At 46.2% G+C, this 14,285-nt stretch overlaps 1 protein-coding gene across 18 annotated transcripts in view; it reads right to left on the minus strand.

Annotated features, from left to right (window-relative positions):
• TRERF1 (transcriptional regulating factor 1) overlaps window positions 1-14,285 on the minus strand; it is a 226,742-nt gene that overhangs the window by 163,941 nt on the left and 48,516 nt on the right. For 2 of the 18 annotated variants that reach the window (XM_021937269.2, XM_021937271.2), the window contains exon 1: window positions 4,100-5,687. The exons of the other annotated variants lie outside the window; for them this stretch is intronic. The gene's annotated coding sequence lies outside the window, so the exon portion shown is untranslated. Of the gene's footprint in view, window positions 1-4,099; window positions 5,688-14,285 lie in introns of those variants that run through there. 18 annotated transcript variants of the gene reach the window in all.

Consider the following 14,285-nt stretch of genomic DNA (forward strand, 5'->3'; position numbering starts at 1 on the left):
GGAGACACGAGCCGGCGCTGCAGGTTACTCGGGCCTCTCCAAACACCTGCCCAAGCCCCGCACTCCAGGGAGGGACCCACTGGGAAAAGGAACTGAAAGACTGAAATGCTTTGTGAGTGGGACCCTGTCTTATCTCCAGCTTAGAACAGAGGTCAGAACAAAAGGGGGACCTGGACACCATTTGGCCAGCCCCTTCCTGTTACAGAGGACACCAGGACCAAGAGCTGTTATCACAAAGCTAATTTACTCACGGGAGACCAGGTACTGGATTCCCAGTTCTCCCATCTCCCAGGACAGGGCTTTTCAAGATCTTCTCAAATTCCATGGGGCAGGTGCTCAATAAATGTTGGCTCAGCTACACTGGACTGCAATGCATGGAGGGGGCAGAGAGGGCAACCTTAAAATCCTTTTTGTCTGTTTGCTACCAGGAGTTCCCATCTTCTAGAAGATATTTTGGGGGTTAGAGTAGCCTGTCCTTGTAATCTACTCTGGCTCTTAAATGCCTAGGGTTAAGGACTGCCCTTCAACAGGTCCCTAAGCTACATTGCTGCACCCATCTACCATTATTTCCCAGTCGGTGGGAACAATTCTGGGAGATAGGGTGATGTTGTACAAGGCACAGGGCAGGGAATGAAAAGCTGGGCTCCAGCCTCTGATGAACACAGTCTCAGCAGATGGCCTCAGGGAGTCCTCCTGCACCCCACCCCATCCTCCCCCATGCCTTCCTGCATCCACGTGTACCCTTTGAACATGATCTCTAAAAAGCCGCTGGTCCTATGGGTCTCGGATCCTAAGAGCCTATACTCTTCCATCTGCTGGCCATCACAGAGCTCATTCTTCTGCCCCTACCTTCACCCTCAGCCTTCCCAGCTACTCTACCTGCCTAGGACATCTGTGGGCCCTCAGAACATGGAGCAGTGGGTTGGAGGGTTCTATGTACATTTGTACCTAATTTGAGTTTACCATGAGCTCTCAAAGTGTCTTCTGGAATCCTCCCCATAGAGTAAAGCTTTGCTCCCAAAATAAAATAAAACTTAAAATGTGATGAAGGCCTGTATGGGCAAGGTGCTTGGCCAGGGTCAGGCTGGGCTGTGTCTCAAGGACTGGGAGAAAGACATCCAGAGTTGGAATCCAAACAGCCAAAGTCCAGCCTCACCCCATCAGCCTCTATCTCCTTCCCATGACTGATTTTCTTCGCAGACCTCATCGACACCTGACATTGTAGTAGATGTGTACACGTTTACTTATTATCTGTCTTGCTCTTTGGAAGGAATGCTCCATGAGGGCAGGGGCTGGCTTTGTCTATCCTGGCAGCCAAGGCAGTGCCTGGCACATGACAGGGGTGTGATGCCTGCTAAATTAATGAAGAAATGAATGAGTGAATGAATGAGGAGTCGATCCTGGATGTGCCTCAATCACGACCAAGTCACTTAACATCTTTAAGTTTCCTTATTTACAAAACAAAGATAATAATCACATATTCTTTATGTGACTGGAGTGAGCATTAAACAAGAAAATGATCATAAGAGCATTTAGGAGGTACCTGGCACACAGCAAACCATCGATAAACGTTAGCTATTACTTGTTAGCCATTATTATTATAGTCACTGATGGAAACAGAGAGAAATAAAGCCTCTTTATTATACCCTGGGCAGTTTTTAGGCTAACTGAAATTCTGTGTGTGTAAGACCTACCTAGAAAGGATCATTAAGAGAGGCCTGAGCCATGGGACTGCATAAATACTATGGGTCCCTCAGAGCGTCAGTCTTAGCAGAAAATCTTTTCATGTCCCTGAAAGTGATAAGCTCATCTGCGCAAAGGCTGCTTTATGGGTCTCTGCTAGCCATCATCCCAGCAATTAAAGTCTTCAAATACCAAATTCCTGCCCTCAAGAGCTTACAGTCCAGCTGGGGGAAATGAGACATTAACATATGAAAGGAGAACTATAAATTCAAACTCAAGACAACATACGTCAAATGTCAAATGAGTACACTGGAGACGAAGTCCTGAGAAATGCTGGTAAGGTGAATGTTTAACAAGCAGCTCTCTCTATCTCTCTCTCTCTCTCTCTCACACACACACACCCACACACACACATAAAGCGGTTGTCAATTTCCATGGTATAAATACTCCCACTATGGCGTTTCAAGTTGTCGATGCGAGGGCCACTGGACGTGGAGTTGGGAAGAGAAGTGCACAGTCAACTCCCATAAGCTGGTGTGAGCCAGCTTCCACACACACCACTGGTCTAGGTCCTATTGTCAATCATCTCTCAAAGAGGTCAAGGGCTGTGGACCAAGTGGTCAGTGCTAACAACCAGCATCTTTGTAGTACTTCAGGATACAAAGCACATCAGAGGTCATTACTGTATTTCATCCTCACCACCTGGCCAGAAAATCATTCCTGCCCTCATCTTGCAGATAAATAAACTGGGTTTCAAAAAAGTAGCACAAATTTTTCACTGTCATTCTGCAAGTGACATTGTCAGGACTTGAACCAGTATCTTCTGGGGCAGCCAAGGCCTCTAGTCATCCCCTCTGCCACTGAGAAGGGGGGCTTCTCAGAGAAGTGGTTGAAGGATGATGAGAATTAAGTAAAGGGCAGAACAGAGATTCGGGAGAGGTACAGCGCTTACCCAGATGGTGAATTCACTGCAGAGTGCAAAGGTCACGGGAGTGTGCAAGGCCTGGCAAAACCAGAAACTAATGCAACCATTTAGTTCAGTGTGCTTCACCAGAGAATTTCTTTCCTAAAACAGTGACCTAGCTATTAAAATCTGCATTCCCAAATCCACTGCAGCGTTAGGTGAACGAGCAAAAGAAATGGAAGGCAATTTAGATGACTAAATATAGGGGGGCTGGTTAAATAAGTTATCGAACTTCCGCATAATAGAATGCTGTGCCACCACAGAAAGTCAGGTTTTAAAAGAGCAGTGTACAACTAGGAAATCCTTACAATAGAGTTTTTAAAGCACATTACATAACAATATGTGCAGTATGATTCCAGTTCTGTAAAAATGAACAAGCAGGCAAACTCTCCAATGTATATATGCAGGAAAAAAAAAAAAAAGACTGGGATGTAAACTTCCAAATCCTCACACTGGTTTCTTCCAGAAGGATGGATGTTTTTATTTTCTTCTCTATGATTTTCTGTATGTTCCAACTTATTTCTATAACAGGTTGGTTTTATGACCATAAAACAGTAAACAGACTAGATTTTTAAATCTGGATTTTCAAAGCCTGAGAAGACTAACTACAAAGAGTCAGTAAGGTGACGCCCAGGAAGACACCCCTCTAGGGTGAAGGTCCAGGTGTTCAGGCCTCTGATACTTTCCCCATATACCCCAAAGAGACAAGCCAGGTCACCCCCAAACTGCAACTCTCCCCCGACATTACACTAACAACAGCACATCCCTCCATACCATCCCCGTGCTCCCTCTGTCAAGAGGCTATCCTGTCTACACCCTCCCCTGATCAACGCCCACCTCGGTGGGGGGCAAGGCTTAGAAGGCACAGCAGAGAAGCCAGGCACAGCCAGTAATTCATGAGCACCTTCCATGTGCTGTGCAGTACGCTGGGGCTTCACACACGGGACTATAGATGTACACATTCATTCTAATACCTTGTCATTGCTTCCAACACTTTCCAGGGAGGAGACTGAAGTTCAGAAACAATATCCAGGCTCATTCAGCCAAGCGAGTGCCCAGGATTGGGAATAAAAACCAAGTCTAACCAGAATTGGTCTATAGATGCTTAAGAGGCTTGCCCAACAACTGCACTTGGCCATTAGGAAATGCAAAATACTAATAATATAGCAACACCAATGCAAAAAACATTTCAATTCAACTTTTCATTTACACTTAGGCTGAAAGTGCACCACCAGTCCTGATTTGAGAATATAAAAATACAGATATTTAATAGTTTTAAAGGAAAGAAAAGGAAAGGGGGGGTAACCTTAGCTCTGTGCTCAACCCTCATTCAGTGAAGTAAAAATAAAAACCCAACCTCCCCCCAACACATTGTGCTTTAATGAAAGCACCAAGCCAATCTTCTTCACTACCGCCCACCACTACCCACTTCGTTTAAATTTAGGCACCCACCAGGCAAACTGTACCCAGCCGCATTCTCTGAAATGAAGTCATAAAATTCTCATCTGTAACACCGGCACTTGTTCCCAGGAAAACAGGACAGGTGGGGTAGACAGGGCTGGCATCCTTCTGGGGAGTCCGGGCCGTGCCTCGGAAGAGCCCTTTGCAAAGAGCTGGTTCCGTGACCAGGCTCAGCCCACATGGGGCTGTGTGACCTTGTGACAGCCAACTTCCCCTCTACGAAATCAGGGTGGACTAACTAAAAGGAGCGCTAAGACCCATCTAAATGTACAGCTCTATGGCTAAAGCCCAGGCGCCTCACCCACCTCCCAACACCCAGAGAATGAACAGCAACCCAAGATGTGGGTAGAGCAGGGCTAAATTTGGTGGTGTGACCTGGGGCTGCTGTCATTCTTAAGCTCTGGCTCTTGCAGTATTCAGTTCTCAGGAAATGTCTGGCAACAGGAGGGAGACAGAGGATTGAGCCCGCAGGAAGACTTTGGCAATGAAGGCTCTGTGGCCACCCTTTGGTCCCATTCAGGCAAGATCGGAGAGATTTTGCCCACTGGGACTCAACAAACTCTGAGTCCCTGATGCCATACTTGGCTTTGTAAGTGTGATCGGGTCAGAGAAGAGACCAAAGAGAGAAGCTACTAGCTAACGAACACTCTCCCCAGTTTTCTGGATGAAACTGAGGCTTGAGGAGACCACAAGCTAGCTGGATTTTTCTTCCAGCAACCCAGTCCATGGATTTTTTTCCAAGGTTCTCTTCCAGTGTTTCATGAACGTGTCTAAGCCCTTCCAGTAGGTCCGTAATCACCCCTCAAGCAGAGGAATGGGACACCCTGGAAAAGGGGAATACAATTACCATTTACAACTCAAGGAGAAGCACAGCCTTAACAAATGCATAGTTCACATCTCCATACTACAGATGCCATCAAACTACCTCATGCTCTCGAGACCTGTGGATTGACCGCGCTGTTCAACCAACATGTGATTCCAATTCCTGCAATCAGTGGACGAGCAACTGTCATCTGATCAATGGCCATGCACACGTGTATGTGTGCGCACACACACAATTCTGGTCTTCCCCAGGCCCTGCCCCGCTTCACACCTAGAATGTCCCAAGCAGGTCTGTTCCCAGTTCCTCATCTTCTGAGCCACCCTCTAAGGACTCCATCAGAATCCAGCAGAAAATCAGAAAGGGTCAGAAAAAGGAGATGCAGAGGAAAGTGGAGGGAAACTGATGGCTTCCGTGCTCGGAAGCTCTCAGATGTGTGACTTTACTATTCTGCTTCAGGAGCTGAGAAACAACCTCCCAGACCTCTCCCCTTGCTCTGACTGACTGAAACAAGAGCCCCAAATCTGGGCCCCACCCCTCCTCCCACCATGGCCAACTCAAAGCCCAGAATGCCCCACCCTCCAAAGGTAGTACTTTGAAGGCAAATAAAAGTGAGATATGCATATTATACTAATTTACACAGTGCTAAATTTACCCAGCCCATCTTCCCAAGAGGGGGAAATGATAGAGAATAATAAATACTTTTATTGTAAAAGTAAATACAGTACTTTTACAGTAAAATACTTTTTTAAAAAGTATTTTTTAAAATATTTTTTAAAATACTTTTTTAAAAAGTATTTTACTGTAAAAGTATGGCTGATGCAGATAGTAGTGAAGATCATGAACTCTGAAATCAGGATCTGGATTCAAATATAGACCCTCTCACTTAGTAGCTGTGTGACCTCAGGCAAGTTACTCAACCTCTTTGAGATTTCTAGTCTGTACAGAGTGTATTATAAGAGAGAACATATATAACTTGGGATTTATTCATTCATTTCCACAATGAAACCCACAAACTGTTTTCTTCAGCAGCCTGGGATGGTAGGAGGAAAATTACAAGTACCCCAAGAACTAGAAGGACCCAGATTTCAGAAGCAGAGTAAGAACAACAAGACAGACACATCAGTCCCCTACCATATCTAGGCCCCTGTACACACCCATACCCACACGCTGCAGCAGGCGCTGTGGCCCTCACCCACAAATCCCCTTGGGCCACCCTTGCAGACAAGGAACACTGCAGAAATGATCCAGGCATTTGGTTTTCAAACTTTTTTTAGCAGCAGAATCACAGACCCCAATATAGAGAACAGAGATAAAAGGCAAGATGCTCTCAGAGCAGTGGATTCTAAGATTAACTGATCTGCAGCCCTGGAAGAAACTTACAAACTAAAATTACACTGTAACAGAGAACGGGGAGAAAGAAAGGAGAGGAAGGAGACAGAGGGCATCATCCGAGTATGGAGACAAGAAATTTGATGTGTAACTGGGTTGGGACCTCGTGAGGATTACATCTCATTTGTGAGACAAAAACCAACAGCCTCAGCACTTTCCCCAGAAAGTGTTCTCTATACAAACCCCTGGATAGAGGGGTCAAATGACAGCACACAGGCACTGTCGGATGTACTGTAGAATGAAAATATTATATTATTGATTAATGTTAAGATATTATTTAATATTAAATTATTAAGATTCAAACACTCACCCTACTCCCTGAATGGCTTTCACCTGCCTGACTAAATCCCCTATGTCCCAAGACTTCTTCTGAGAAAATAGATCCAAAATGCCCAATGCCTTTGCCCCAGGAAATGCCACCTCCTATTCAGCCACCACTCTTCACCTCATTCATCCTCGTTGTTTGTCCTTTCAGGTTTCATGGACAGCATTTGTTTACCAATAAAACCCCACTCCATTAAACAGAAGGACACCCAGCCAATTGTGCCAGCTCAGAAGCTTGTCTCCATCAGAAATGCATTAACAACCCACACAAAAAAAGTGTATGACTTGCTAGTTTGGGCAGGTCATAGGTCAGAAGATACCTGCTCTTAGAGAAATAATATATACAGCAATCGTCTGATAAACCAGCCAAAGACCAATATTACAGAGGAGTGGCACTGTGGAGGGTCCTCCAGAAAGCATGGCCAAAATAGAATATTCCTTCCACTCATCACAGAAAGTCTGAGTGATGTGAGTTAAGATAGCAAAATATTTTAACAAACATTCCCGCTGGTCAGAAGCCAACTCCACTTTGCAACCTGAGTCCTATATTATTATTCAGGAATGACTGTTTAGTATCAATGATCCCCAGGAAGGTGATAAGGCTAGCAGGATGGGAAGGGCAGGGGCCCCGAATTCAGAGTCCTGAGTTCAAAGCCCAGCTCCAGCACTTGCTAGCTGTGTGCTCTTGATTAGATGATGTATGCAGACTGGATAAATGTACACAAAATATTCAATAAATACCAGCCCTCTCCTAATGCCTTCCTTCTATCTCCAACCCTACCCCCAAAGTGAAGCAGGTCTGAATATTTTGCAAAACCATTATAGGGCAAGTACCATTTAAACCCAGGAAAGAATCACCTCTGTGTTTGTGCAGTATGGTAATAAGGAATCCAGAGTGTGGCCATCACATGCCCTTGGTCCCTAATTTCCTAAGCACCTTTCCATAATTTGCCCAGTGCCAAAATTCTATTCATCCTTCAAAACTCAGATCCAATGCCATATTTGCATCTCTCAACAAAAATTAACCCCCGCTTCCACTACTCCATTTTGCCTGTATGCTTATTACAGTGCTTACTTCGTTCTCCTGGGTATTACAGTTATGTTATGGTTCTGCCCCTCCAACTCCAAAGAAAAGACTCTTCAGAAATGGGATCTTGTCTCTCTCATCCCCCAAACCTTCTGGGCCTCGCACATTGCCTTGTGCTGGGCAGATCAAGAAAGATTTTGGATGAATGGATGAATAAATGGATAGATAGATAGATGGATGGGTGGACGGATGGACGAATGTATGGGGAAGGAATCCATTCAAGATTGTCCTGATACCATATAAAAATACATGGTCAAAGCAATTCTGTAGTGAGAGCTCATTTTAAGTAAGCCAATGAAACTACAAGAAGGTCATGCACTGCTAGGGAGACTATCCCACATGTAACACCAATACTCTGGGGAGTAGCAGAAATACTGGCCTGGAGCCTACGCTGTGTAGGCCTGATTCAAGCCCTGATCCAGTGGGTACTTCAATAAATTCCCATCCCCTCCATGGGCCTCAGTTTATTCATCTCACTTCCTGCCGCCTGGAAAACAGAGGGAGAGACTTAACCAGATGGAAGGAAGGCAGGCAGCATGGAGAGAAAATGCAACATAGTCCCCAGGGTCCAGTTTTATTTTCTAAATGGTTTTGTTGTTTGGTGACTTTTAAAAAGAAAACTCTAGAGGAAGAGAAATGAAACAGAATGTACAGAATTTTTAAAAAATAAAACAAAAATCAGAAGGAAGTAGGGCCCTCTCATAAGTTTCTCATTAAACCAATACCGTAGTCAAATTATAGTAATGAGCTCGCGCTATCATTCCCTTTACAGACAAAAACATATTAAACCTAAAATGATCAAAGAGAAAGTATAGGCCCCACCACACTAAATTCTACCCCAGAGTTCCCCTGAAAGTGAGGTCTAATCTTTCCTGACTACCAAGCGAGGGACCTGGGTTTCTTCAGGTATCTGCTTGCATGAAAGGAAGACGCACTCCTGAATGGAAGCCAATATCCGAATGCCAGCACACAACCAGGAAAGAACCCAGCCCTTGGAGTGGCTGCAGCGCTGGGGTCCCTGGTCAATGCAATCCTAATGTAGCTTTGTATCTAAAACACTGGAGCAAGCAAGTTCTTCCAGTTTTAACACTTTAGAAAAGTCACATGCATTGCTGTCGTCTGTTCCAGGCCTAATGCTGATCTGAAGTAACCAGAACTTGACCATGGGGACGAACGGGAAGTAGGGAGGAGAGAAGAACTCCAGTGGGTCATTGAGACTAGAACTGTGGCATTCTTAACATGTCTGGTGGTAACTGAATGCTCTGGGAACAGAGGCCAGCTTCTCTACCCTAGTTTCTGATTCCTATCCATCTCCCATGGTCAGATCCTCTACGGTGTGGTAGTGAATGCAGAAAGTCACTTTTGTGGCCCACCACTAATCCACACTCTTTCTGTCCTCCAAGAGGGTCCCACAGGACCTCAAATAGATAGAATTATTGTATTAGAACATTCTGGTATTCCAGGAGTCAGTGTGAGGCTGTGCGAAGAACATACTCTTTGGAATCAGAATTGTGTGAGAATCCTGATTGTTACTCAATGGAACGCACCCCAGAGGAAAGCCTGCTTTCACTGTATCCAGTCGTATCCAAACAGGAGTCACAGGACCTGCATCTTTTGTGTGGAGAAAAATACTCCTGGTCCCAGTCACAGAGCATAACCTAACCTCAGCCAGCTACACCCTTAACGAAGCACCACTACTACACAATGGAGAACCAAGCACAGGGGTCTCGTACAGCTCCATGTGATACAACCCAAATGACAGCTAGAGAATAACAAATATAACTATCCTGTGGGGTGGGGTAGGGGCTGCAGTTTCACCCTGTCTCATTGTGAGGGGCTTTCCTTTGGCACTTCATTCATTCACGATTGCTTGACACTGGCTTGCTTATTGGGGGTATGCCTGGGGACGAAGCTGCAAACAAAACACAACCTTCTCCCCACCCCCCAGTCACCCACCACCACCAGGGCCTGTGCCCTTAGAAGGGCAGTAAACACTAGCTGGAGGAACAGCAGCATCCTTGTGAGACTGTGGGTTCCGGAAGCAACGGGGCTCTACTCTAGGACAATCACCTCCCCAGAAAGCTGGGGATGGGAAGAGACGAGGACTCATGGAGAAGACACCAGCAATAAAGAAGGAGGCAGGCTTAAAGGGTGTCCTTCCATGGCGACCATCATCCTGAATGTCCCCAAAGTCTCAATGTCAAATAGTCTGTCACCACCACTCCCATAAACACTGGCTGTGTCCCAGACAGCACCACACTTCAGAATCTAAGATAGATGTTCTTGACAGGTCTTGCTCCTAAGGAAGACACAAGATTGTCTAGGAGACCTGAGTCCCAGCTGGGGCCTTGGAAAGGACAGAATTCACCACCTCCTCTGCTTCACTGGCCAGAGAAAGGTGGAGGGGTGTGAAGTAAACTGCAGGGGCCCCTGGCCATCCTCCCAACGCACCAGAAAAGCACCACCCTGTCAAAGCATCTGGGGCCAATCATTCGAGAAGCCCAAGAGGAGGGCACAGGCCACAGAGGGTGGGAAGGGCAGGTATTCTATGGGGGCCAGCAGCAAATACCTCTGTGGAGAGGCAGCAACCAGCCAAATGAGTACAGAAGCCAATCTGAGATACTGAATTAATTACCATAAAAAAACAGGCCGTCAACTACCAGTTACCCAGAAGGAATATCTCAACAACCTTCTTTTCACCAAAGGCTCCCTCCACCATCCGTGCTCTCAGAATAAAAGATTCACAACACTTCTCATCATTACAACTACCACCTTTTCAGCCCTACTATGCTGTAGGCCTACACTAGGTACTTTAAATATCTCACCAAATCCTTAAAACCACCCAATTGAGGAAAATTGTTATTCTCCCCATTTTACAGATGAGCTAACTGAGGCTGAGAGGCCACATAACTTAACCAGAGCTCCAAGGCACAGATAAGCATACAGACATGCACAAAAACATTTTATCTACCCCACCAGACTTGAAACTCCATGAGACCCACCCCCAGGCCCTGCCACGGAGCCCGCTTGTGGAGAACTTAGCTCCCAGCTTGGTGCCAGCGTGTATGGGGCACTCCGTGGGCACCTCTCCAGCCACTTACCACTCTCTACCCCCTGCCCGACCCCGCCCCACCTGCAAGAGGGAACGTGCTGTGCCTGGGAGTCTTATCTTTTCAGTTCTTCACAACTGAGTTCATCCCCAAAGACTGAAATGCCCCAAGCCCTGTGTACCACTGGAGACCAAATGGAATTTCACAGATTCATTTCTTGAAAAGAAAACGATCACCTGCAGGCAGAGAGGAGCCAACTACATTTCTACTTAAGGAAAAAGGTATCGGGCTTTGAAGCATTCCTCTCAGTGGCCGATAATGAAGAAATAGGGTAGGTCCTTTTATTAAAAATTAATATTTTACATAAAAACAAAACAGACACAACATAAACCTCCAGTCTAGAAGCAAGTAAACACCAATTTGCACAGACTTGTTTAGTTGGCTCCAAAATGTGCCTTCCACTGTTTGGAGACCAAAATTAACTTCCAGTAGTAAATTTAGGAATGAAGAAGTTAAGATGGCTATGGACCCTCACCCAAGACCTCGGTACTACTTGGGACCACAAAAATGATTTTCTGTGTCTTTTTAGACCCCTGAGGCTGGGTTGCCTGTATTGCAGAGAGGGCCCTGTCAGTCCCAACTGGCATGCATCTGCCGGGCATCTGAAAGCTTTACAGTAAATGGTGACTCATCTACTGCAGCCACCATACGTACTGCTAATGTAATAAGCCGAAGTTTGTTCCATCCACATGAAAGAGAAACACTGGGTGCAGGGCTGTGAGTCTGACTCAAACTGAGACCCCTGTTCACCGCTACTCGTCAGCATCTAGCTGCAATTCAAACTGTAATTACCCAGCTCTTCGGGACTGAAGGCAGGGGGAAGGGGGGTTTCTAAGGAAGGGTCACATGCATAAACACAGAACTCACTTCTTATAAGTCATTTCTTTTGTTATTGTTGTTTATTTGGTTATTACCAAATGTCTACCCTTCTGAATTCTTATAAAGTCATTTCTTATCAAGCTAAGTCTCCCCATGTGGTCACTGATTCAACAAATATTAACGGAGTACCTACTATATCAGACACTACGCTAAGTGCCAGATGCACAAAGGTGTGCAAAACAAGCTAGAATGCTGCCCTCATGAAGATTCTAAGTCCGGACTAGCTGCTTTACATACCTTTTCTCATTGAATAGATCTATCTTACAGATGGGAAAACTGAGGCTAGGAGAGGTCAGGGAAGTCACCCAGGGTCGCACATTTAATTAAGTGGAGAGCCTGGACTCATACCCACTTCTGTGGCACCCTGAAGCTGAGGCTCTCAGCCACCAAGTTACTGACAAAGAGAGAGGAGCAAGGTCCAGTCCCTGTTCTGAGGAAGCTGGAGCCTAGTTAGGACAGGGACAATGAAGAAAATATTGGGGTGAAAAAAGAAAGTACTGGGGTGCTCGCAGAGAGGGAGAGGCTCACGAGACAGAGACAGCAAACCTCAGCTGGGGTAGGATTCTGGACATCTTCCCCAAAAGAGGCCATGAAAGTGGTAGGGAAACAAGGTCCAGAAAAGCAGGTAAAAATGAGGCTGGTGCTAGGCTGTCTCCCAAAAATTCATGGCCACCTGGAACCTTAGAATGTGATTTTATTTGGAAATGGGGTCTTTGCAGACATAATTAGTTAAGATGAGGTTATACTCATCGTAAGCTCACCTAATCCAATGACTGGTGCCCTTATTTATAAAAAGAGAAAATAGCGATACACGCACGCACACACACTCACTCACGGAGAATGCCACGTGACAATGGAGACAGGGATTGCAGTGATGTTGCCACAAGCCAAGAAACACCCAGAATCGCCAGCAGCCACCAGGAGCCAGAGAGAGGCACAGAGCAGTTTCTCCCTCCGAGCCCCTGGATGGAACCAACCTTGCCAACACCTTGATTTCAAACTTCCAGAACCGCAAGAGCAGACATTTCTGTTGCTTTGAGTCATCCAGTCTGTAGTACTTAGTTTCAGCAGCCCTAGAAAGCTAAGACAAGGCAAGCTCCAGGCAGGCTATGCACACTGTGTGAAGGAGTTTGCACTCCACCCTGCAGGTGTGGGGCAGATTATAAGCAGCAGAATAGGATACATCCCAGGGCGCATTTTATAACTGGAGCTTATATCCTTCAGATCTATGGCCTCCAGTCCGAGAACAGTTAGTGTCCTCTAGGGCTTCATTGTCCACTGTCCATGCTTCCCCTGCCCACATTCTTCTTGCTGGGCTCATCCGCACTGACAGATTTGAAATTCCATGAGACCTCCCAGGCCCTGCCACAGAGCCGGCTTGCAGAGAACCTAGCTCCCAGCTTAGTGCCAGGCATGTATGGGACACTCCATGAGTGCCTCTCCAGCCACTCACCACTCTGCCTGACCCCACCCCACCTGCAAGAGGGAACATGTTGTGCTTGGGAGTCTTGAGTACTAGACTCAAGTACTAGAATCTGTTTGCAGATGGTGCCCGACTCCAGCCAGGACATTCTTCTGAGCAGATGCCTCTAAACTGTAGTTCTCATGGGTTTCTCAGGCTCAACATGTCAAAAGGTAATCTCAGCTCAACATCTTTCCCCTTACATCTCTTGGGTTCCCCCTCATCTTTGTCAGTGGTGCCAAGCATCCAGTAACATGCTAAAAGCTGGGGGTCAGCGTAGACTCCCCTGCACACCTCCACATCCAGGGAACTACAAAATTCTCTCTCCATTCTAGTCCTCCTTTTTCACTCCATAGCACAATTCCCATCATTTCCTCTCCGGATTCTTGCTGTGGCCACATGATGCATTTTCATTCCTCTAAGACTCTCCCTTTTCTCCCCTACCCCCACCCCAATCCAGTCATCTTGATTGCGAAGCCAATGCTGACTCCAAGAAGCACGGCTTTCAGAAAAGCTACCTCCAGCCCCAGTGCACCCAGCCTAAGGGCCTCTGGTGATTCACAGGCCTTAACCCCGTCAGCAGCCCCACCCAACCTCATTTCCTTATCCTCTCACCCCGGCAGGATACACTCCTCCTACATCTTGATCCTACCCTCTAACTGCTCTGTGTGCTTTGATTCCTGCTTCCTATCAGAGCTAAGCAAGTGCAGAATCTAAGGCCCTAAGGAGCTAATACCTTAGGGCTGCTGCTTTCTCTTACTAGGAAACTCTCGCTTTGGGTTTTCTTTGTATTCATCCAAAGTGGAGAACGTTCTCATTTGCAGGATTAAGAGAATTCCTCTTGCCCAAGGGTGGGACAGGGAGATTGGAGGGTCACTAAAAGTTTTACATATTTAGTCAAAGCTAATATACCCACCCCCCAGGCTACAGTCAGCAGATAGGTCAGTTTCTCAGGGGGTTGGATAGTGCTCAAAGTTGCAGACCAATGTAACAGTAACCACCACTTAACAGCTGTGCTCCAAAACTTTGGGTATTATTTAATCTTCCTGGTAACCCTATCAAACTAGGTGCTGTTATCACTGCCACTTTATAGACAGAAGAGT

The sequence above is a fragment of the Papio anubis genome, chromosome 6, assembly GCF_008728515.1.
Source record: "Papio anubis isolate 15944 chromosome 6, Panubis1.0, whole genome shotgun sequence".
Taxonomy (NCBI): domain Eukaryota; kingdom Metazoa; phylum Chordata; class Mammalia; order Primates; family Cercopithecidae; genus Papio; species Papio anubis.